Genomic DNA, 26,680 nt, shown 5'->3' with positions numbered 1-26,680 from the left:
CCTCTGTTCCCATCATATTCATTGTTAGGCGTGAACAGCCATCTGTTCTTTATTTATGTTTCTAGAAACCCAAGAACTTTATGTTTCCAGAAACTCAATAACTGTATTCACATAGAAAAAAAGTGTATTAAAAGCAAAAAGGAGAAAGTTATAAAATGACTCAGTGGTAAACTCTGTGATACATTTCAGTAGATTTATAAGAGTTAATCAAAAGGTTCCACATTTTTCTATCCTTCAGCAATAAGCAAAGCAGTTGAAGAGGCAGTAAGGATTCCATTAAAACTGGTAAACTCCATAAGCCATTATTACACACTGAATTCAAACAGGAATCTGACGATAACGGAGGAAATAAAATGCATTTATTTTACTTATCACTCCTCCCAACCCCAATTCACTAATGAATAACTCAGTGAAGTTTAGGAAGTTTAGTTATTCAGTTAAAAATGACAACAGCAAGCAGAGTAACCAACTTTAAGAGGGCATTAGCATCTTCGCTGTGGATAATAAATGGTCTTAAATTTTACATAAGCACGCCAGGGCGCAGTGGCTCACGACTGTAATCCCAGCACTTTGGGAGGCCGAGGAGGGTGGGTCACGAGGTCAGGAGATCGAGACTATCCTGGCTAACACGGTGAAACCCGTCTCTACTAAAAATACAAAAAACTAGCCGGGTGAGGTGGTGGGTGCCTGTAGTCCCAGCTACTGGGGAGGCTGAAGCAGGAGAATAGCGTCAACCCGGGAGGCGGAGCTTGCAGTGAGCTGAGATCCACTGCACTCCAGCCTGAGCGACAGGATGAGACTCCGTCTCGAAACAAACAAACAAACAAACAAAAAACCACACTTGACTTTAATAGCTACTCAAATTACACTGAATAACATTTTATTTTATGTATTCATTTATTTTAGACGTTGTCTTGCTCTGTCACCCAGGCTGGAGTGCAGTGGCCTGATCTCCGCTCACTGCAAGCTCTGCCTCCCGAGTTCACGCCATTCTCCTGCCTCAGCCTTCTGAGTAACTGGAACTACAGGTGCCCACCACCACGCCCGGCTATTTTTTTTTTCTTTGTATTTTTGGTAAGTCGGGGTTTTACCGTGTTAGCCAGGATGGTCTTGATCTCCTGACCTCGTGATCCGCCCGCCTCCGCCTCCCAAAGTGCTGGGATTACAGGAAGATCGAATAACATTTTAAAGGCATATGCCAAACCAGAATTTAAGATAACAGTTCCAAAAACTTGCTGCTATCAGCAAATCAAAAGTTCACTGTAGCAAATTCACATGAAATAGCACAACATAAAAATGTAGCCTACTTACTGCAGTTCCTTATGCTTTTAATAAACAAATGAACAAATATGCTGATTGAAGGACAGAACAGTATTTCATGAGTAACTTGCAGCAATCTATTCCTCTATTAGCAACTAATTCTGTTAAGTCTAAAAAAATGGCCAAATGTAACTAATTTGAATTGAAATGAAATACATAGAAATTGGATAGATTAATAAATATTAAGGGATCCCCTAGACTTCAACAATCAGGAATTATTTTACTTCTCTTATTTATTAAAAGTTAGTGTCTCTATTAAAAGGTAAAGATGACTTATATTTAGATTATTCATCTCATAAGAATAAAAAGGGCCAGGCGTGGTGGCTCACACCTGTTAGCACTTTGGGAGGCCAAGGCCTGTGGATTCCCTGAGGTCAGGAGTTTGCAACCAGCATGGCCAATAAAGTGAAACCCCGTCTCTACTAAAAATACAAAAAAAAAAAAAAGAAAAAAATTAGTCAGGTGTGGTGGTGAGGGCCTGTAATCCCAGCTACTCGGGAGGCTGAGGCAGAAGAATTGCTTGAACCCAGCAGGCGGAGGTTGTAGTGAGCCGAGATCACGCCACTGCACTCCAGCCTAGGCAACAAGAACAAAACTCCGTCTCAAAAAAAAAAAAAAAAAATTAAAAAAACTGAAAACACTGTGGCCACTTACTAGCTATGTCCCTTTTTCTGCATCAGTTTCCTCATCTGTTAAATGGCAATGATAATATCTACCTCATAGGGTTGCCATTACTATTAAATAAGCTTGTATTTGCAAAGTACTCAGAATAATTAACTGGCCCACATAAGCACCATATTAAGTGCCTGAAAATGACAAATTTAGAATAGTATATGACCGACTTAAAAAAATGCAAGTAAACAAATTTAAATTTGGTCTCTTTCTTAAGTGGGAAAAGCTTAAAAGAAAGAGGTGGCAGGGTGGGTAAAGGTCTGCACTATCTCTTGTGGCACATAGGTGGTAATGGTCTATAAACAACCAAAAGATAAATCATAGAAATACATACAGAAGAAAAGCAGAAACCTTACCCAAAGGCAACTAACACTAACTTCCTACATGAACACGCCACTTAATTATAATTCTGAAAGAATATTTTCTGAAGTAAGAATAAATTAAGAACTTCACAGAATAGTATTAATGAAAGGTTATCAATCATCCCACATGGTACAATGGCAGCATCTCCAGAAACACACATATAATCTCATTTTGAAATATACAACATTTGTCACCTGGGAACAAAGAGGTTGTTACCACCAATCCCTAGAACATTTCAAGAAAAATACTAACAAAGGAAGAAGAATCGTTGATACTGCTTTCCAAATAGATAGTGCACATACAAAATTATAATTAATAATAAATGCATCAAAGAGTTGTGAAATATGATCAATATATTGGATCAGAAATTTGAAAGCTGATTGTTGTACACTCATATGTGTAGGCGACTTGAGTTTTTTCCGGTTTGTTCCCTCAAATAATTTAATATTCCCTGATTGATATAATTCTAATGGTTTATCCTGTCATTCAAAGTTAACATTTTACATGGCTCTCAGAAATGTAATTTTTTGATAAAAATAATTGTTCTGTAATAAAAAGGACAAAATTTGGAAAGTAACATTCAGGGCTACTTCTATTTCTTTTTAAATTTTAAGCTCATGGCATATTGAAAAATGAAGAAATATCTAGCAGGGTCTTGAAAATTAGGATCTCTTTTAAATGTTTACATTAAACATTTACTGATTTACAACATTTACTCTATGCTTTTATAATCAGAATTTCAGAAGCTCTAAAACTATTCACAGTGCAATATAGGTGATAATGGGATGTAAATTTTACAGTGGTAAGATAAAAGAATGTATTCTTTTATCCTATCAGGTGTCTATAGACTGTAGGTAAAATCTTATTTGGAAATAACACCAAAGTGTCTAAGTTTGAGCCTTTCACAAATGTAAATTTTGCCACCAAGAATGTTTCAATGCATTGAGCTAAGAGATTTTGATTCATTATCATATATTTTAGTTCTGATTATTTATGAGAATTTCTACTTTTCCCATCCTACCCTGGTCCCAAATTTTCACGACTAAAGAAAAATTTCTATATTTTCCATACAAGAAGATAGGGATTTGACTTGTGTGAAACAATGTCATGTGAGGCCCCTTGATTTTTCACCTATCATCAGAACAAAAAGTCTTGTATTTTACATATACACATAACTTGGTCATGCATAACTGTATTATAATTGCATATTCACCAAATTTCCTAAACGTTTCTCCTTTCACTGTGCCTGTTTCACTCACGTGGCAGTGTTCTGGGGCATTCATGGATATCATTTAATTGCATGAACTAGCACGCTGGGTCAAACATTCCCATTGCCCTCAAACTTTCTTATGTTCTCCATCAACCCCATCCCAACGACTAATAGTCTTAATAAATTATAAATTCCCTAAAGAAAGGAATTACTGTCTTGCAAATATAATAAAATATAATTTGGAAATATAAGCAGAACTGAAATGAATAATTATTTTTTAAAATATGAAAATACGGAAAAATTTAAATAATTTTGCAAAGTTCCAAAATATCTTGCTACCTCAAACCAATGATTGTTTTTATATTTTCCAGGTTGTCCTCTGTTCATTAATCTCATAATTTTGTAGTTACAAGAATTCCACAAAACTTACATTAAAGGTATTTAATTTCCAACACATTTCTTCTCTCAATTTGTATGGCTGAGGAACAGAATAGTTTGGGCTGTTACTGACGTCAGTTCATAGTAGCACAGTCCAAACACTACTTGAACAAGTAAAGCAATCTGGCAAGAGGTTAAAGAGGAGAATCATAAAAGGAATTAATATAACTATGCCAATTAGAAAGAATAAAGATTTTGTATTTTTTCAATTTTTTAATATAAGATTAGTTCTTCAGGACTATCATATTTTCTATTTCATAACTAAAGGGAAAAAAGCAGTTTATTACAGTAAAACTGGGCGACATTCCTTTCTGCCTCCCACAATTAAAATTGTTTGCAATTCTTTAGTATAATGTGCAACTGTCTTATGAGAAAAAAATTTAGTATTTATTATGGATCTTGAAAGCCTAACCTCAAATTGTCTTTGTCTATTCATGAATTACTTCCTCCTCACTTTCCTCTTTTGTTTTTCAAAACCCATGATGATTTCACAGTATTTGGCGTTCAATAACTGCTATTTATTTAGTGTATATCAACTAAGTTACATTGATTTATTTTAAAAATATACTCAAAGTCTCTTTCATAGGTTGACACTGATCTTACATTAATTACCAATATAAAATCCTTTTATATTGGTCTTGGAATATAGATAATGATTCTTTCACAATCTCTACAGAGATCCAATCCCTCTTGTAAACTGTTATATGTAGGATAGTTGTTTTCTCAATATATTAAAAAGAAAACAAGAATTATTTTTAAATGGAAAAATAACATGAGATCATCTAATCCATTTGTTGTCTGCACTTTCTCCTAGCACAGAAACATAAAAGACCATTACGGAAGATGATGTTACTCGTCCTTTACTTGGTAGAAATGCCATCACCTCATGAAGTTAAAGGTATTGAACATAACCAGCTTTTCTCAAATTGTTTTCAAGAGATAAAATCTCATATAAGCATTTAGATTTAGGGAGTACTTCCTCATAACAATGAGATTATGAGAGAGAGAGAATATCTACATAAACAAACGCTTCCAAAATGCATTTGAGTAAATATTACCTATATAATTTACTACCCATCTAAATGTGGATTCTTAATAAAAAGCAAGTAGGATCAACAACAAACCTAAAAATAAGGATAGGCATTTTCAATAACTGAATAACCAAAGTATTTTTTAAACAATTTTTCATTCATACACTAATATTTTGAATTTTATTAAATTAACTTCTCTATCATTTTCTTCTTTCTGGAACTCTTATTAGAGAATAAACATCCTGGATTGATCATCAAATTTTCTTATCTTTCTTCTTACATTGTTCATCTCTTTTTATTTTAATTTTTCTTCCTGGAAGACTGCTTCTGTTTATGTATTACCATTCTAATATTTTTAAAACTTTATTTTAATTTCCAACAACTCTTTTCTTTCTCTGACAGCTCTGTTTTAATAGCATATATTCTATCTTTGCTTTACTGATGCAAGCCGCTTATGTTTATCTGAAAATATTAATTCTAAATTACTAAAAGGCTATTCTATTCTCTCAAGGTCTCTTTTTCTCAAAGATGTTTCATGTTTTTTTATTGTATTTGATCACTGCGTTTATATTACAGGAGTTCCCCAAATGCCAGGCAAGCCTTGCCTATCTATTCACAATTAAGACTGAGGAACTAAAAAATTGATTATAAACTCTATTTACAAAGTAACAGTTACTCTGGAAACAAACACATGAAGTAACTTTTCAGGCATCCCACAACAGGCAGAACAGAGTATGGAAGCTTCAGGATAGAGTAGGAAGGACAGAGGATAGTGTGATCACACAGAGACTTTCCATTCAATGACCTCCCTAACTGCCAATATCTGATGGTCTTTTCTACGGATCAGCTTACGCTTTTACTTGGGAGTTAAAAGATGAGCTGCTAGAAGACTTGCAACTAAGCAAAGGAAGGGAGCCAGTTCCCTTTTTTAATTATGCAGACTTTCATTTAATCCTCACGTTCTTTGTACAGTCCATCCCTCAATCTTCCTTTACCAGTGTTTAGTGCTGTGAACCCTGATTTTTTTTTTTTTTTTTTCTAAAAATGAAAGGAGGGAGAACTAGGTGTACAACTGCCTGGGTGGTCCAAGTGTCCCTTACAAGCCTTAAACAAATCCTCATGGTTTCAGCACTGTTTTATATGTCCACATTTAGAGGTAACTGGTACTTCCAATTCATGGGGGTTTCTGCTTAGGAATCCCTTTGCCTCTCTAGCAACCTCCGCTAAAAGCACCTATGCCCTTTCTCCATACCACATAGTTACAAATTATGCATATGCATCTTCCAAAAATTTATAGATATTTATTAGACCCCCTCTACTATTCTTGGCTTTGTAAATTTATGCTTTCTGCAATGTTAACAGAAAGTCTCACATGAACTATTTCAGGCAGTATAAGCCACTTCAAAGATATTTTGCATTTATGCTGGCTAATAGGCCATACACCCAGTTTGTACTTTTCGGCCAAGACGGGATAGTTCAGTGAAAAAAAATTTGAGAAACAGTAACTAAATAACCAGAATCCTTGATATTAAAAAATTAATGAAATAAGATTATCACAATAAAACGCCTTTTTCTCTTTGTCAATCAGGAAAATTTTATTTTATTTGACTTTCTCTCTCTCCCTCATTATAGGTTTCAAAACTCATTACATCCATATCTTGATCTGTTTTCCCCAAATTTCCTTTACAGCTCTCTCTCTACATAACATATTTCTCCTTCTAGAATTTAAACAGGGTACCAACAAAAAAGCAAAAAAAAATTACTTAGGCAAACACTCACAATTTTATTTCACTTATGGTTCCCAAAATTAACTAAAATAACTGCACATGAATTGTAACCACAAGCAACATTTCCTTAACTACAAAACAAACTACAGTTACGAAACACATATTCATAACTCTTTAAGTAAATTTAGAGTAGGCTCAATATTCAAACAGGGTGGTAGCCAAAGCACAGGAAAATGGCATTTTCAAAAATAAAGTGAAGAAAATTCTTTGAATGTAAAGATTTAAATTAAAAAGGGGATTTTAGGTGAGGATTTTTGCTCTGACTGTGACAGAGAACTGGTACCAGGCTTGAGAGTGAGAGGAATATTTACATGACAAATCAACATGTAAAGAGACATTAAGACTCAGTTCATATTGCCTGTTTAACACTAGAGAAAAAACATCTAAAATAACAATAGGTTTAGACAAAATATCCTAGAAATAACTATTTTTAAAATTATTTTTGAAAGAAATCATTCTTTTAAATAAGGTTATTTTAGGTTTTGTCTTGGTACTGAAATGAATATTGACATTAAAATGGTGTAAATGTTTTAAAATATTCTAATTGCTGAAATTATTCTTTTATTATATTCTAATTGCTCTTAAAAATTTTAACAGTATTTTAGGTGCATTTTTCAATACAGTGGAAAAATGTGTACACTATAGTCATCCAAGTAACTAATCACTCACACTAGTATAGGCTAGTCTACAATGAATCTTCAAGTGCTGGAATTAAGTCTACTGAGGACAGCATTCAAGATTCAATCAATACACATTTATTTTATACCTATTATACAACTGTTTCCAATTTCACATCATGTAATACACATAAAATCAATGCCTACACACAACTTTTTACGCTAATATAACTGCTATATGCAGTTGACTGGTATGCATGTAGCAATTAGTAGTTTTGTATATGATTTGCTCAAATGTAAGGACTAAGAACATTCTTCCTAACAGTGACAAAAGCAAGTTTGCTAAACTATTTTAAACATTTCCCCCTTTAGAAATACATCAAAGTTCCTCCTCAAAGAATCTGGTGAGTCTCCAAGGAAGTCTGACCAAGAATCATACCATGAGTATATTTCTGGTAAGCAAGACTACAACAAACTTTGCTTTGAGTAATTTGAATTTAAAACCAAGAAACAAACTTAATTTTCCAAATATGTGATTATTACAATAATAGATATGCTTGCTGAAACAATATCCTTCCTCCTTCTCCTACCCCAGTCCCAGGACTAAGAATTTTTGTATTAAAGAACAAGTGGAGGAGGAAAGAATTTCCAGACAAGGTAAAAATATCAGCAAGAACACTAAATAGAAAAATAGTGTGATTTCTGCAGAGAAACTAAAAGCCATACCAGTGTAGTTGGATATAAAAGAATAAGACTGAGAATGATAAGAGATGACAGTGGAATGAAGGCACAGGCCAGATAATGGAGATTTGAAGGTTGTGTGAAGCTGAACCATGTCCTGTAGGTGACTGAAAGGCACCTTGTGGTGACTTTTCAATTTGTCCAATAGGTTTGTCAAGGGTAGATATCAAATCAAAACACAGGAGAAAAAAGAAATCCTTCTCCTGGAATTTTGAAACGCTAAAGTTCAATAAAAGAAAGACTGTTTTTCTTGATGCCTGGGCCATAATACAACTAAAGACAAAGAAAGCCAAATGGAATGAAAAAGAAAAACCAGAAAAACTCAGGGAAAGAACAACAAATAGTTAATAATTGTCCCTGGTTCTAATTATGCCTAAAGTTCATCTACATTTCGGTTCTTGAGTTCCTTATGATAGTCCACGCTTCTTATACAAATTGCATATCCCTTATCTGAAACTCTTGGGACCAGAAGTGCTTCAGATTCAGATTCTTTCGGATTTGGGAATACTTGGCATTACACCAGTTTAGCATCAGGAATCCAAAAATCTGAAATCTGAAATGCTCTAATGAACATCTCCTTTGAATTTCATGTTGGTGCTCAAAACGTAAGATTTTAAAGCATTTCGAATATTGGATTTGGGGCTTTGAAATGCTCAACTGGCAATACATTCTTTATTTTCCCTAAGTTAATTCATGATGAGTCTTTGGATGCCTGAAACAAAATAATTCTATATTGACATCTTCACAACAGTTATTTTCTAGGGTAAAACATAAAACGATAAATGTTCCAAGGGATGTGCATTTGTATCCCCACCAAAGACTCCAAAACTGTAAGTAGCAAAAAGGCCAATTCATATGTATTCAAAATTAGAATGATGGCCTTGGCGGTCAACACTTTCCTTAACTATATGATAAAGATCTATCTGCTTCCAAAAATCCAACTAGCTTTCTCCACAGTGCACAGTGCATTATAAGAGGTTAATGAGGCTGAAGTACCATGTATTTTTTCACCGAATAAAAAAAGTTCTAAAAATACATATAAAATAACACAATTACGTGAATAAAAAGTGTTTTCTACCAGTAACAACATGGTGACAATCAGGTAGAAATAAGAAATTAAACATCTTCCAGACTTAAAGTTTGATAAAAAGATGAGTATATAAATCACAACTTTAAATACGATTATATCTGTTACTAGAAATTCAACATATGAAAATTACAAAAAAATCACTAACACTGAGGAGTGGAGGGAAATTTAAAAGTTTACATTCTAACCAGTAATGCATGTGTGATTGTGTTTTGGCATCCTTGCCAGCCTTTGTTATCATGACTATTTTTCATTTTAGTCATTCTGATAGGTAGGTGCGTACTGATGGCTAATGATGCTGAATATCTTTCCAATGTGCTTCTTTGCCATCTATATATCATCTTTGGTGAAATGTCTGTTCATGTCTTGTGCACATTTTCTACATCAATTTTTACTGTTACATTTGGAGAATTATTATATATTCTCTACTATCTGGAATATATAATAACAAGCCTGGCCAACATGGTGAAACCCTATCTACTAAAAATACAAAAATTAGCCCGGCATGGTGGTGGGCACCTGTAATCCCAGCTACTTGGGAGGCTGAAGCAGGAGAATTGCTTGAACTCGGGAGGCACAGGTTGCAGTGAGGCAAGATCATGCCACTGCACTCCAGCCTGAGTGACAGAGCAAGACTCCGTCTAAAAAAAAAAAAAAAAAAAAAAGGTTGAATGAACTATTGTTACATGAAACAGCTTAGACAGCTCTCAAGGGAATTATGCTGAGTGAAAAAAAGGCAGTCCTAAAAGATTGAATGTTCTATGATTCCACTGATACAACAAAATTCTTGAAATGACAAAATCATAGAAATGGTGAATGGATTAGTGGTTGCCAGGGGTTAGGAATGGGACAACAGGAAGTATTCTTGTGGTCATGGAATGTGTTCGTGACTTTGGTGACAGATACAGGAACCTACATGAGATAAAATCGCATAGAATTTAATACACACACAAACAAAAATGAATGCATTTAAAACTGATGAAATAGGATGGGTAGGCTGTATCAGTGTCAGTTTTCTGGTTGTGATACTGTACTGTAGACTGACTGCAAGACCATTTGGGAAACGGGGTAAAGTACACACAGGATCTCTGTAACTATTATTTCTGTAGCTGCATATGAATCTACAATTATGTCAAAATTTAAAAAGAAATACTTTATTTTTTTATTATATTTTAAGTTCCAGGGTAGATGTACACAATGTGCAGGTTTGTTACATACGTATACATGTGCCACGTTGGTGTGCTGCACCCATTAACTCATCATTTACATTAGTTAAATCTCCTAATGCTATCCTTCCCCCCCTCCCCTCCCCACAATAGGCCCTGGTGTCTGATGTTCCCCTTCCTGTGTCCAAGTGATTTCATTGTTCAATTCCCACCTATGAGTGAGAATATGCGGTGTTTGGTTTTCTGTTCTTGTGATAGTTTGCTCAGAATGATGGTTTCCAGCTGCATCCATGTCCCTACAAAGGACATGAACTCATCCTTTTTCATGGCTGCATAGTATTCCATGGTGTATATGTGCCACACTTTCTTAATCCAGTCTGTCACTGATGGATATCTGGGTTGATTCCAAGTCTTTGCTATTGTGAATAGTGCCGCAATAAACATACATATGCATGTGCCTTTATAGCAGCATGAATTAAAATCCTTTCAGTATATACCCAGTAATGGGATGGCTGGGTCAAATGGTATTTCTAGTTCTAGATCCTTGAGGAATCGCCATACTGTTTTCCACAATGGTTCAACTAGTTTACAGTCCCACCAACAGTGTAAAAGTGTTCCTAATTCTCCACATCCTCTCCAGCACCTGTTGTTTCCTGACTTTTTAATGATTGCCACTCTAACTGGTGTGAGATGGTATCTCATTGTGGTTTTGATTTGCATTTCTCTGATGGCAAGTGATGATGAGCATTTTTTCATGTGTCTGTTGGCTGTATAAATGTCTTCTTTTGAGAATTGTCTGTTCATATCCTTTGCCCACTTTTTGATGGGTTGTTTGCTTTTTTCTTGTAAATTTGTTTTGAGTTCTTTGTAGGTTCTGGATATTAGCCCTTTGTCAGATGAGTAGATTGCAAAAATTTTCTCCCATTCTGTAGGTTGCCTGTTCACTCTGATGGTAGTTTCTTTTGCTGTGCAGAAGCTCTTTAGTTTAATCAGATCCCATTTGTCAATTTTGGCTTTTGTTGCCGTTGCTTTTGATATTTTAGACATGAAGTCCTTGCCCATGCCTATGTCCTGAATGGTATTAAAGAAGAAGTCAAATTGTCCCTGTTTGCAGATGACATGATTGTATATTTAGAAAACCCCATCGTCTCAGCCAAAAATCTCCTTAAGCTGATAAGCAACTTCAGCAAAGCCCAGGATACAAAATCAATGTGCAAAAATCACAAGCATTCTTATACACCAATAACAGACAGAGAGCCAAATCATGAATGAACTTCCATTCACAATTGCTTCAAAGAGAATAAATACCTAGGAATCCAACTTACAATGGATGTGAAGGACCTCTTCAAAGAGAACTACAAACCACTGCTCAGTGAAATAAAAGAGGATATAAACAAATGGAAGAACATTCCATGCTCATGGATAGGAAGAATCAATAGCGTGAAAATGGCCATACTGCACAAGGTAATGTATAGATTCAATGCCATCTCCATTAAGCTACCAATGAGTTTCTTCACAGAATTGGAAAAAACTACTTTAAAGTCCATATGGAACCAAAAAAGAGCCTGCATTGCCAAGACAATCCTAAGTCAAAAGAACAAACTGGAGGCATCATGCTACCTGATTTCAAACTATACTACAAGGCTACAGTAACCAAAACAGCATGGTACTGGTACCAAAACAGAGATATAGACCAATGGAACAGAACAGAGCCCTCAGAAATAATACCACACATCTACAGCCATCTGATCTTTGACAAACCTGAGAAAAACAAGAAATGGGGAAAGGATTCCCTACTTAATAAATGGTGCTGGGAAAATTAGCTAGCCATAAGTAGGAAGCTTCTTATGGTAGGATCCAGTAGGAATCCTGGATCCTTTCCTTACTCCTTATACAAAAATTAATTCAAGATGGATTAGAGACTTAAATGTTAGACTTGAAAGAAATACTTTTAAAAAGAACATAGATCTTTCCAAAAACCTTCTTTTAAAGGTCCTTGAAATATATTTTAAGTTCTAGTTCAATTATACCTACATATATCATTAAATATTCTTAGGCATGAAGTTTCAATTTAGGAAGATAACCTTAGTTGCCTAAAAAAACCTTAAACACTACTTTTAAAAAATTTGGCTATATCTTTTTAATTTGACTAATCAGACATCAATATTAAACTATCATTAACAACAATGGAATTAACATTTGCTAATCTTTTATTATTTAGTAACAGTTAATTCAATACTTTAGTTGCTGAGAACTATTTCTTCAATTTTGCATTTCTATCACCTTAGTCATTAGTTGGTATGTTTTGTAATATGCACGTTTAAAAAATAATAACTAGTTATGCCAACACCTGGCTAACTATTGTTCTGCTTTGGAGTACTTCCTGGGGCTAAAGTCCCAAGTCTGTAGTGATGTGATGTTTTGGTAGGGGAAGCAATGCATGTAGAAAACATTTTAATCAAGCATAGTATTGAATAATCTCCACTGAACTGAATTTGTGTAATAAAAGTTAAACCTTCTTCCACATCAAACTGCACATTGGGTTAATGTTACTATATTCTTTTACCTGGCTTTTGCTTCTAGTCAGTTTCAGACTCTTAGTGGTAAGGTTTCAGCAGAAATATATTTGTTGACTATATTAGTGTACACAGAACATTGATGAGAGTAACGGAAAAAATTGTGTTATGGATATTTACTTATTTATTTATTTATTTTCCTCCCCAATCAAATATGGCTGTTATATTATGGGAACTTAATGAAGATTTTAAATCATTAATATAGGCTCAACTAAACTAAAACCACTTCCATCAGGTTTATAGTAATTCAAGTTTTTTCTGTTGGCCAGTTTTTAAGGCCTGATAAAAAATAATATACTGATGAAAAATTTTTATAAATGGGATTTTCTATGAACCTTTTTGTAAAGGAAAATACAATTTCTTCTGATTCAATACATCAACAGCTTTTCCTTTTCATATGGCACTTTTCAGCAGTACAAAAGCCTATTTTACTAAGAGGAAAGTCACCTGCCTAATAAAACTCATTCTGGTTCTTGATCTTATTTCCTCTAGTTGTGACTGTCAGAGACTCTAAACTATTCATATAAAATACTATCCTATGAAGAAAATACTGTCATATTTATGATTTATGTGTTTCATGGAGTTCAGAATCTAGTTTTGAAATACTACATTTTTTTAACACCAAAATAAAATTAATTATTCTATTTCAATTTTATGGAAACATTTGGCATTTTTTATAACTTTTTCTGTGTCTAAAATGTATGTATGAAGCCTTGCTATTTGAAAATGCATGGCTTTATTTTAAATAAATCTTATTTTAAACTTGCACCCGAAAGAAAGAAAAATAAATTGAGATAGCAATGGAATCATACCAGAATAAACAATCCATTCACTCCAAAACAAAACAAAACCCTCATAGGCTATTTTTCTAATAAGATATCTATTTATCTATTATGATATAAAAAATCCTCTTGACCAGCAAACTATAAATTATACAAGCAAATAATTTCCTCAATAATTACATTTATCTTTATCATGGAGGTAACAATTCAAGTCATAGTAAATTCAATAATTCCTCATGCTGATCTATGGCTGTTATGACAGAACACAGAATAAATTTCAAAAAGGCTAGGATACATTTTTGGAATAAATCACACAACACACAAGTCCAATAATCTCATTATTCATATTCCATCAACATAAGAACATGTGTGTATATTTATGTTGTACCCTCAGTAATTAGTTAATACCTAGAGAGGTCTTCAATGCACCTGTATTTTCTGTGACCCTTGAAAGCATCATTTCATCTTTCAGTAAGCTTTTTTTCTTAATTGAGCAGTTAGTTATCTGGGAAATACTCAGAACTCCATGTGACCTCTGTTATTCAAACGATATATCATCAGACTACACAGTTACACTGCTATTCAAACAGTGTTCTAGTAAATAATGCTTAGGAAGCTTTTAACATTAAGATGCTCCCTCCAAAAAAGGAATACACTGACTTCATTACGATATACTGCTATGAATATGCATAATTCAAGGATATCCAAAAAAATGATATCAGAGTAACAACTACATTTCTTATATTCTCAAAAATCTCATTGTAATGGCAAAACACAGACAATACAAAAAAATATTTTATGAAGAGTGCTGGTATTACACATGAAGCTATTCATCATCATTTAAAATCATTATAAGAGGCTTGCTATACCAAAAGTAAAGAAAGTATTATAATTTAGCCACTAATAGGAGATTAAATTTAATTATCAGGTTTTAATAATTTGTTTCAAAGGATGTTCTTCCTGCTTTTATTATTCTATTATTTTTTAAATACAGAAACTCAGAAGCTTGGACACCTGGAAAAATTCATTTCTAAGTAATCACTTACTTAGATCAAGCACTGAGTCACAGAACTGGCGACGATATTTGTTTAAGTGGCAGTACTTTAGCCAGCCAAACCTCAATAATCTCTAACTGGATTCTCTGTGAGTGGTCCACTTTGCTTTTGCAGCTGGGTTATAACAAAGTATACCAACCAAACTGTTGTCTTAATAGGGAGAAACAACATGTTCTGCTATCACTACCCAAAACCCTGAAAAATTGCTATCATATAGGATATTTACAACCTGTCAGATAGCGGCTTAGCAGGTTAGCATATCAGTATATTTATAAATCAGCATTCACACCATCTTCTTTTGATGAAATACTACGTTAGTTGGACTAAATATTTCAAAATACTGAATTACACGGAAATGCAACTTCTTTGATCACTGTTTCAAAAGACAAAAAGGAGAGCAATAATTATAATTAACAACACTAGAAAATTTGGAGTTTTTGTTGGATTGAATGAGTTATTCATTTTGCTCTAAAGCTGCCTTTAATTATTATGCTACTATTAAAGTATAGCATATTATGAAAGTATAACACATAATGAAACATCCATTACATATATATCCTGTATCTCAAAAAAAAACTAAATATTGTAGACCAGAAGATAATGCAACACACTTCAGTGTCATTCAGCCATTTGAAGACTACCTGCTAAATATTAGTAACTATATAGAAAAACAGGCCAAAGTAAGCTCTGCGAACAGCAGAATACCATGTAGAGACTTTTCTCACATTTCAAAATCCAACAAAAAGAATCATCAGTGGATTGATCCAAATCTATGCATGGCTACAGATACCATTAGGAAATGAAAACATAAAGCAATATAGTCATATTACCATGTCAATTATATGATTTATTTGATAATTAAAGCAAAATGCACTATATTTCAGTATTCTGATTCAATAATAAAGGTCTTGCTTTGGATAGTGCTATTCACTGTACAATGTTGCAAAAATTATATATAATAAGCTCTTTTTGCGGGTAGTTTTAAATTCTTACAGTTTGTTAAATACTGCTACAAAAAAGGTATTAATTTTGAGTACATTTGATACAATCTCTTTACTATTTTTTATTTCTTCATTGTTATTATTATATCTTCACTATAATAGTATTTATTATTATTATCATCATTATTATTGATGTCCTAAGTAAGCTATCTATTCCAGGATTCAGCCACTGCCTTCAACCCTCACAAACTCAATGGAAGCATCTAATACAATGTATAACATAAAGTGAGCACTTAATCATTGTTTTTTAAAATGTAAAGTTATATAAACAAGTCTTTTAAAATGTATTTTATGTTCTAACCTATTGAAAATTAAAGACGGAAGCTATAAATGGATAGTGAATGATGTCAAATCTGGTTCACAAACTCAGAATTACATCATGTCTTCTAGTGAGCAATGGAAGTAATCTCAGAGTACTCAACGAATAACTCTCCAAGAAAAGTCCACCAAGTAGAGTTGATTCAGGGGAGCAAATCTGAGTTGATTCATCCCCTCATTTCATAAACAATTTAACTGAAGAGTAAAAGTTAAGACAAAAATGTTGAAGGTCACAAAGCCACTAATTGGCCCCATGTTAAAGTATCAAACTACCTAAAAAACAAAAAGAAGGAACTACAAAGAAGATTAAGATGAACAGAATAACCACCAGAACTGCAGCTATATTTTATCAAGCACCTATTATGTATCTGATACAATGCAAAACAATTTTATATACTAATCTCATTTTAAATTCATACCTCTAATATTTAATAGGTGCTAGCTATCCATGCTTTTTAATCAATTAATTTTTAATTGATAAATTAAAACTGATTAATTTAAAGTTAATTAATTTATCGGTTGTTAATTGATAGATTTACCACATATAAGATGATGTCCAGCACTTTGGGAGGCTGAGGAGAGCGAATCACCTGAGGCCGGGAGTTCGAGAATAGCCTGGTCAACATGGTGAAACCCCATCTCTACCAATAATACAAAAATTAGCTGGGCATAGTGGCGTGTGTCTGTAATTCCAGCTACTCAGGAGGCTGAGGCACGAGAATCACTTGAAACTGGGAAGCGGAGGTTGCAGTGAGCCAAGATCGTGCCACTGCACTCCAGCCTGGGCGACAAGTAAAACTCTGTGTCAAAAAAAAAAGAAAAGAAATATATATGCATTGTGCAATGGCTAAATTGAGCTAATTAACATATGTATTACTTCACATACTTGTGATTTTTTGTGGTGACAACACTTAAAATCTATTCTTAGTGATTTTCAAGAATACAGTACATGTTATTTCTATAGTCCCTGTGTTATTACACAACAGATCTCTTGAATTTATTTCTCCTAATTAAACTGTGTATCCTTTGACCAAAATTTCTTCAAGCACCTTCTACCCCACCCCCAACCCCAGGTAAACATCATTCTACTCTCTGTTTCCATGAGTTCAATTTTTTTAGGTTCCACATATAAGTGAAATCATATAGTATTTGTCAATCAGTGCCTGGCTTATTTCACTTAACATAACATCCTCCAGGTTCATCCACGTTACCACAAGTGACAGGATTTCCTTGTGTTTTAAGGCTGAATAGTATACTATTTTGTAGATCTATTGTATTTTCCTTCTCCATTCATCTGTTGATGGATACTTGGGTTGATTATTTCCTGTGTGTATGCAGTTTTTGTTTGTTTCTTAGAAACAAAGCCTCGCTATGTTGCCCAGGCTGGACTTGAACTCCTGGGTTCAAGAGACCCTCCCACCTCAGCCTCCCAAACAGCTAGGACTACAGGTGTACATCACCATACCCCATGGATTCTAACCACATTTTTAAAACACGATGATACTAAGGTTCAGATAAACTTGAGAAGTTGTTAAAGACCACAGATCAAGTATTTGTCAAAGGCCACAGAACAAGTGTAATTTGTGGCCAGAATTAAAAGTCAGGACCATCTGACTTCATATTCAGTATGATTAACTGCTTTGCTTCATATTCTCTCTCCCAGCAAATATCTTTCATACTTTGTTTTCTTGCAGTAACATTTCACTGTGGACAAAATTAAATCCTTTTGATTTTTCCTGTGGACAAAATCACAAAGAAAACCTAATCACCTTAAATTCACGCTTTCTGGACTCAGGGGGGAAAAGAAAACATACAGAAAAATAAGAGAAATAAAGGAAAACATCAACTTTGTCACCTCTGATAGTTGACATTTGTTTGTGGGTGTGTCACTTTTTAGTAAGGTATAGTGAAAGTAGAAATAATGCTAATATTTGCTGAATGTCTTCTATTGGCCAGGCATTATGCTAGGTGCTTGCAATACCATGATAAATAAGAAAGCTCCTGTGCCTGCTCTCATAGAATTTCACCACATAAAAATGAATAATATATTTCTTACTTTACAGAAGAATTTTTATCATCAATTTTAAGCATTTTTGAGACATCTATTTTCTCAGTCCAATTCAGACATTCATATTAATAACGTAAAACCTAAAGTGCTTTTCTGCTAATAACCCCACAACCAAATAGCCACTGGGAAAGGTAAGTATGAGATCATACAAACTGTCCATCTGCCAATGCATGACCTGGGCTTATTACTTGTTTTTTCCCTGACTTTTCCAATTCAGTTTGAAATAGCTCAGAGAAAGTCCCTTGCCAGATTGTTTAGTCTCACAAATCTCACCATTAGATACTTTTTCCTGAAGTTCAGCCTAACTGGCCCTTTGCTTACTTTCATTTCATAAAACTCTTTTGAGTGTCAATACCAGCTGCTCACTTTCCTTGGAAGTTTTCCACTTTTCAAATAGAGGCATGACTTTAATTAGGCAAGGCATAAACTAGGACAGCAGAAAGACTGATTCTAAGGAATTAGGTCACAGTACCAATTTCCTAACAAGTGGAAAGTTCAATAATATAAACATACTTTTGTTGAAATATAGAGAAAAGTCATGAGACATAAGGGACCGGAGAGCTCAAAAGCTAAGTATAGAGCTCTGCTTTTAGTCATGGTCGGGCCATTCCCATAGGAACAATCCTATCATAGATAACAATTACAAACTCAGCACAAAATATTAGAGAGAAAAAAAAAAAAAAAAGACCTGACTGCACAGGAAAGTGAATGAAAGCAGATTGATTTTGGGGGAAAAAAAAAGAGTAACACTGAATAAGATTCCCATAACCTGAGTGAGGGCCCAAATATCAGCCATGCAAAGCAGCTAAAATTTAGTAGAAACCAGTTCTATTAAATTGAAGATCCTGAAGACAGGCTTTCAGAGAACTCACAGCACTTGAAAAGTGAGGAAGAGAATTTTGGAAAGGAAGCAGCAGAGGAGAGAAGCTCTAAACTCTATGGATAAACTGTTCAAATCTCTTGCTAAACTTTAAATGAAGTATATGTGAGACAGACTCCAAGTAATAGTGCTAAGGTTAAAAGAACTGACCTGAAATTTCAGCTAACACCTACCACATGGGAAACAAAGTTTGAAGTTGAAATACAGCCAAGTTAACTGACTCAGAAAGCAGACTCCTCCTTACCTCAAAAAAAAAAAATACTCCTCAGATGAGTCTAAGACAATCTCCTCTCTACATCATTCACAATGTTCAGTATTAAATCTAAAAGTTCTCACCAAGTAGAGAAATAAAAACACACTGAAGAATATTCACAGTGAAAGGCTGACATAAGTTTATCTAGATGGTTAAGTTAGCAGACAAGGATTTTTAATTAGCTATTATCACTATAATTAAGGATTAAAAATAATTTATGATCATAACAAATGAAAATACAGAAAACCTCATGGGGGAAATAAAGGCTATAAACAAGAACCAAATGGAAATATTACAAATAAAAAAACTATAAAATTTTTTAAATCACTAGATTGAGATGAAAATAGAGACAATGAACTTATAGAAAGATCAATATAAGTTATCCAATCTGCAGGACAAACAGCAGAAGGATTTTTAAAGTCTCAGAAGAAAGGAAAAAAGAGAATGGAGGTAGAAAAGCATTTAAAAAATAGTAGGCAAGAATTTCCCAATTTGATTGAAAGACAAACATTCACAGATCCAAGAAGCTCGGCCAATCCGTAGGGGTGGGCGGGGAGGAGACACAAAACAAACAAACAAAAATTTTTTTTTAAGTCCACTCCTTGGAAAAAGAAAATATGGTATATGTACGCACGGGTGTTTAACAGTGGGGATATGTTCTGAGAAATCGTCATTAGGTGAAGTTTGTAAGGCTATTGGGGAGACTCACCCTTACAAAACTTCAAATATCCTTACAAACTTGACCAAATTAGCTCAGTATATACATGTGGATGTTCAATTTCTCACGCACACGTGCACGCACACACACACACACAAAGGAATATTACTCAGCCAGAAAAAAGAAGGAAATAATGTCTTTTGCAGGAACTTGGATGGAGCTGGAGGTCATTATTCTAAGTGAAGTAACTTTGGAATGGAAAACCAAATATTTTATGTTCTCACAAGTGGGAGCTAAGCTATAGTTACACAAAGACATACAGAGTGATACAATGAACATTAGAGACTCAGAGGGGGGAGGGCAGAGGGGAGTGAGGGATAAAAAAAAACTATATATAGGGCAGAATGTAGACTAATTAGGGAACTGGTACATTAAAATCTCAGAGTTCACCACTGCACAATTCATCCATATAACCAAACACCACCTGTACCCCAAAAGCTATTGGAATTAAAAAAAAGAAAGAAAGAAAGCTCCTAGGCACATCATAGTCAAGCTGCTAAACATCAAAGTTAAAGAGAAAATATTAAAAGCAGTCAAGAAAAAACAATTACATGCAAGAGAACAATAATTCGAACGAATGCTAACTTACCAGAAAAAAAATGTAGATGAGAAAACAAAACAACACATTGAAATTTCCAAAAGAAAAGAAAAAAAAACCTTCAGTCTAGAATCCTTTATTCAGAGAAAAAGTCCTTCAAGATTGAAGGCAAAATTAAAATAAAATTAAGGGAATTTGTTGCCAGCAAGCCCGTACTACAGGAAATGCTAGAGGAATTTGTTCAGGATAAAATGAAATGATATCAGACAGAAATATGGATCAGCAGGAAGAAATAAGGAGCAAAAGAAATGAAAATACCAACCCCACAACAAAATGTTAGAATGTTGCTTTTAGCAGTTATTTTCTTATAATTTTATTTAGTTTAGATTGATACATAATTGTATATATTTATGGCATACATGTGATATTTTGATAGACATATAGTGATCAAAGTGGGTGAACTAGGAATATGAAGTAGTACATTCCTTTAAAATTGGTCAGGTAGCTGTTTTATATTATATTTCCGTATTTTTGCTTCACTTATAAATGCAACAGACCTTACTATACCTAAGTATTTTCAGTATAAAGGTAGATTAAAATACGCCAATAACAAAACTAATTCTCAAAATACCAAAACAGCACTGGAGCAGGACTGTGGTAAGTCATTTAACCTTAAAATAATACTAACAAATAATCACACGTATTCCATAGAGTTATGAGGTGCCTATAAAATAGTATGGAAAAGGTTATCATTTTTCATCAAAAAGTATTGTCACTGGTAACTATTTGAATCTCTACATTTAAGTGTTATCAACTGCAAAGGAACACCTATATATTCAAAATTGTAACATAAGCATTGTATCCCAATCGGCAAGCCCATTTGGCAAACCCATTAAGAAACGTTTATGCTAATCGGGGCTTTGTTAAAATTATTTAAACAAACAATTTCTCTGATGCAAATTTTAGTAATGTCTAACATTTAGCACTTGCAAATAAAAACAGAATCACAGCTGAGATCTCTTAATTTTAAAACAATGTACAAATGAACCGGTGACTCTTGAGATGTCATCTGCACAGTTGCCGTCTACAGAACGGGTTCCTTTTGCTGATGTAATCAGAATGAATGACAATTAAAAAAAAAAAAAACAGGAGACACACCCTCACAAAACTTCAAATATCCTTACAAACTTAACCAAACTTAATTCCATGTGGATGTTCAATTTCTCTTGCTGTTACACTTTACTTTTACTTCCACTCCCTTGGCCAAGGCACTCCCAATTTTACACCTGGAATATCAAGAATGTCACAGAACTTTAATAAATGAACTAAATAAAAATTTAAGCACATTAACTAAATACAAAATTAAAAGACATGATATACAGTATTGTAATTAGTCCCATATGCTTTGAAGCCACACCACCTGTGTTCAATTCCAGCTTTGCCACTCACTAGCTATTTGGCTACAGACAAATTAAACACCACTGAGAGTTAGTTTCCTCATCCGTAACAGTGAAATGGTAACAGGACCTACTGGATAAAATCATCAGAGTTTCATGTACAGGGCAGAGTATCACGTACAGCACACAGTGGCCATCCTCATTATTAGTAACTTTCATTATTAAGCACAGAAAAAGAGGGAACTATGACAACAAGGTGCTGAACCACAGGCAGCTAAAACGCTGGCCCACAATTCAATGTAAATGTAATAATGAAATATAGAAAATCTATAGGAATACCAAGAAAGGAGGTAACAGTTTTGAATAAAAGAAGGTAACTGAAAGCTGACAGGTAAGATAAGATGAGTCTTCTGGCTTTCATCTTTCTCCCCTGCTGCATGCTTCCTGCCCTTGGACATTAGACTCCAGGTTCCTTGGCCCTTGAGCTCTTAGACTTACATCAGTGGTTTGCCGGGGGATCTCTGGCCTTTGGCCACAGACTGTATCAGCTTCCCTGCTCTTGAGGCTTTTGGACTGAGACTGAGCCACTACTGGCTTCCTACATCCTCAGCCTGCAGATGGCCTATCGTGGGACTTCACCTTGTGATCGTGTGAGTCAATTCTCCTTAACGAACTCGCTTTCATATATACATATATCCTATTAGTTCTGTCCCTCTGGAGAACCCTGACTAATACACATGCACACCAGGACTGAGAAAATAAGTGAACATATTGCGAAAAATGAAAGCCAGATTTCACTGTCAGAGAAAGTTACAAATAAGAAAGAAGGAAAGCCTAGAGTAAACTCTACATTGAACTAATGGCTTTTAACATAAATACAGATAGACAAATGCAGAAGTGTAGATGTATATGTATGAGTATACAACCAACCACACAATCATGCACCATGTAACAATATTTCAGTCAACAAGGAAAAGCATAGTCCCATAAGATTATAATGCCTTATTTTTACTGTACCTATTTGGTGTTTAGGTATGTGTAGATATACAAAGATTTACCACTGTCTTACAACTGCCTACAGTATTCAGCACAGCAACATGTTGTACAGGTTTGTAGCCTTGCAGCAACAGGCTATACATACTATATATCCTAGGTGTGATATGTCATCTAGGTTTGTGTTAAGTATACTCTATGATGTCTGCACATCGAAGAAATCACCTAATGAAGATTTCTCAGAACATATGCCCACTGTTAAACAACATGTGACTGTATTTGCTATCTCTGCTAAAATTAGTTGGTAAAAGTCTGATGAAACAAAAGATACTTGTATTCTCTTAAAATATCTCTCCACAAGATACTTACTAATTACAAAAGGAGAAATTAGCAAAACCTAGCAAACAAAACCTTAACCAAGTATTCAAAATTAATATCGCCCGTAGTAATGCTTATGAATATCAAGTACACTCCAATATGTTACACTGAGAAAGGTACAACATCATTTCTATGGTATTCTTGTCAAAAATGTATAAACTCAATCTAATCTTGAGGAAATATCCAAAGTGAGGGATGTCCTACAAATAATCTCAATGGCCAGTAGTCTTTAAAATAATCAATGTCATGAAAAACAAACACTAAGGAACTTCCATAAACTGTAAAAGACTAAAGAGACAATGAAATGCAATGCGGGATACTGGATTGTATGCTAGACAAGAAAAAGATCTTTAGTGAGACAACTGATGAAACTGAAATAAAATCTGTAGATTACTATGCCAATGTTAATTTCTTAGTTTTAATAATTGTACTATAATTATATAATGGAATATGTGAACATTAGGGAACACAGGAGTAAAGGTATACAGAAATTCTCTTTATTGTTCTTTGCAACTTTTTCGTAAGTCTAAAATTAAGCAATAAAAAATATATATTACCTCTCAAAACACATAAATGACCAAGAACTATAACAAATCAGAAAATAGCACTATAATCCACTATCACTGTTCTAGTCACTATGAGCACTTCCCCCCAACAGAACTGCTGTTGAATCATTTGTAGCTAAAAATATCACATTCTTACCAGGAGTTGCACAAATAAAGAAACTGGCCTTTAATTATTACAAGACTGGAAATGTAATGAAAAAAGTAAGGAAATGGATAATCCTTTGTTGCATTTTCTGGTAGAGTAACATAACATGCATTAATTAAAGTATACTTATACTATAAAGTATACTAGCAAAGTGTGCTAGTTTTTGTTGTATGCTAGGTTTTGCTAACATATTTGCTTATAGTATACTTTATAAGTATACTTCAATCAATGCATATTATGTTACTCTACCAGAAAATTCAACAAAGAAATTGGAAGTTCTGGGTCTACTAGTAAACATATTTGATAAAGTATATAGCAAGCAATAATAAATATCTAACAAGGCCTCTCATAAGGTCAAGGGAGACCCAAGCCACTCCCAATAGACTCCAGATATAGTAAAAGGTTATAAAGGATATAAAAACTGGATTGACATATTTAAAACTATGTTATTCAGAGTGTACTTCAAGCAATATGGCTTGTAATGGGAAAGAGTTATAAATAGGTACATAGCATGTCTGCTATGACTATGTGTATAAACTCATTTAGAAATAACATCAGAAGCATATATTTGAGGCCCTTCTAAATGGAAAACATCAGCCCGATGGCATCCTATAGTATACCAAATCACAGTTTATAAAGTATTTGCATACACTTATCAACCTTAGTGTCCACAAGCATAAAACCCTGTGAGTTAACATTATTAATCTAGCTGAACTCAAGTATTTCCATTATAAAATAGATAAATGTTTGCTGAGAAATATATGATTAGAAATAATCAAATTCAAGCGTCAGGCCTAGATATTATGTTCTATCCACTATGCAAACATTTCCTCTCAATAAAAGGCCATCCCCAGAACATATGGATTTGCTGCAGTTTGAAATCCAGCTAAACATGACCACTTCCCTCAAAGAGTTTACTGTATACTAGAATAGACAAGTAAATACTAACAACAAAGACTTTTAAAGGATATAAAAAAGGACTGTCCTAGAATACACACATATACACACACACACACTAATTAATTAAATCCTTACAACCACCTCCTAAGGCCAGTACTAGTACTATTTCTAAATTACAAACAAAATAATTGAGGACAAACAGTTGAATAAGTTTCCAAAATCTCACACCCTGAAAGGTGCTGTGCTGAGATTCAAATCCAGGTAGTCAGGAGGGTTCATCACTACATAGGCAGTGGGCAATAACATGCCAAGAATGGGTTACAGATGCACAATATGATTCTCCTGGCTATAAACTGTTTTAATAGTAACATTTTAAAATATAAGATTATAGCTATTCAAAAATGATTAACAACTATAATGTAATTTGAACAATATTTCTATAGCTGCCTCGCTAAACTTGCTAAATTCAGTATTTTTGGAGAGCGTGAACACAACTATACTACATTGCATCCCCTCCAAACTCACCCACTGAAACATCCCAGTTAAGTCTAATTATTATATAATTTTTAATATTTATCATCAGTGAAGATTTCTGTTCTGCATCCATATATAAAATATCCCTTGTAAATCAATTTAATTAGCAATTATTTTACAGAATTATGAGCCATCATCATGATCAACATCATCATCTGATTTTAGAAGTTCCTAAAATATCTTAGATTTTGTTAGTTTTTTCAATTGGTTACTTGTTTATAACTTTTGGATGGTAATCATAAATAAAAATTGGATTTGTTTGTATATAAAGTACACAATTTGATGACTTGATCTATGTCTACAATGTGAAATAATCACCACAATCAAGCTAATTAACATCTATCACCACACGGTTACCTCTTTTGTGTGTGTTTGTGAAGAGAACACAGGATCCATCCTCTTAGCAACCTTCAAATATACAGTACAATATTGGTACCTATAGTCACCATGGTATAAATTAGATCTCCAGAACTCGTTAATACAATTCTTGACTGAATTCCATAATAAACAGTTTGCTTTTAAAAATAAAGAAAATGCCTATTTAAGAAAATAACTGAATATAATTCAATTAAGTCAATAAAGAGTACTGTAGATTTTTACTGCTTCAGAAATCAATCTTAAATTTTTTTTCTAAGCAATTTGAAACAGCATTCAGAATGTAGGTAACCAAAAATATTTTGAAAATTTGAAATTTTGAAGTGAGAATTTCAAAGGCTGAAGTTCACCTTAACTGTTGTATCTTTAATTGATTTTAAATGATTATAACTTAATGACAATAATTAATAGCAAGTTTTTATTAAAGGTGGGGAAGGATGATAGTCAAAAGAAAACCCAAATTCCAAAACAGTAACTAAATAATGAGGAGCAACACAACTTTTGACAGGTACCTGGATAATTCTTTTCCTGACACTGAAAATCTTATGTGCATGGAATGAAGCAATGGTTTCCAGAAGACTATACCAGAGCAGAGGGCAAGAAAGGAAGAAAATATCTCAGATTTTCAAAGTTTCTGCAAGAGCAAAATAAGCACAAATCTATTAATAGGTGGGTCAACAGAACTGGTGATCTAACTTGACAAAAGACAAGATGATGTATTTCATACACAAAGCTAAAATGCCAAATATAATCACAAAATTATTCACTTTA

The 26,680-nt window shown here is 33.8% G+C and overlaps 1 protein-coding gene across 1 annotated transcript in view; it reads right to left on the bottom strand.

Moving 5' to 3' along the window:
• The window catches only part of XRCC4 (X-ray repair cross complementing 4), a 287,640-nt gene that overhangs the window by 199,873 nt on the left and 61,087 nt on the right, over positions 1 to 26,680 (bottom strand). The window lies entirely within an intron of this gene.

This window comes from Papio anubis, chromosome 5 (genome assembly GCF_008728515.1).
Source record: "Papio anubis isolate 15944 chromosome 5, Panubis1.0, whole genome shotgun sequence".
In the NCBI taxonomy this organism is placed as follows: domain Eukaryota; kingdom Metazoa; phylum Chordata; class Mammalia; order Primates; family Cercopithecidae; genus Papio; species Papio anubis.
The sequence above is the reverse complement of the archived record's forward strand: the minus strand, read 5'-3'. Positions and strand labels throughout refer to the sequence as shown.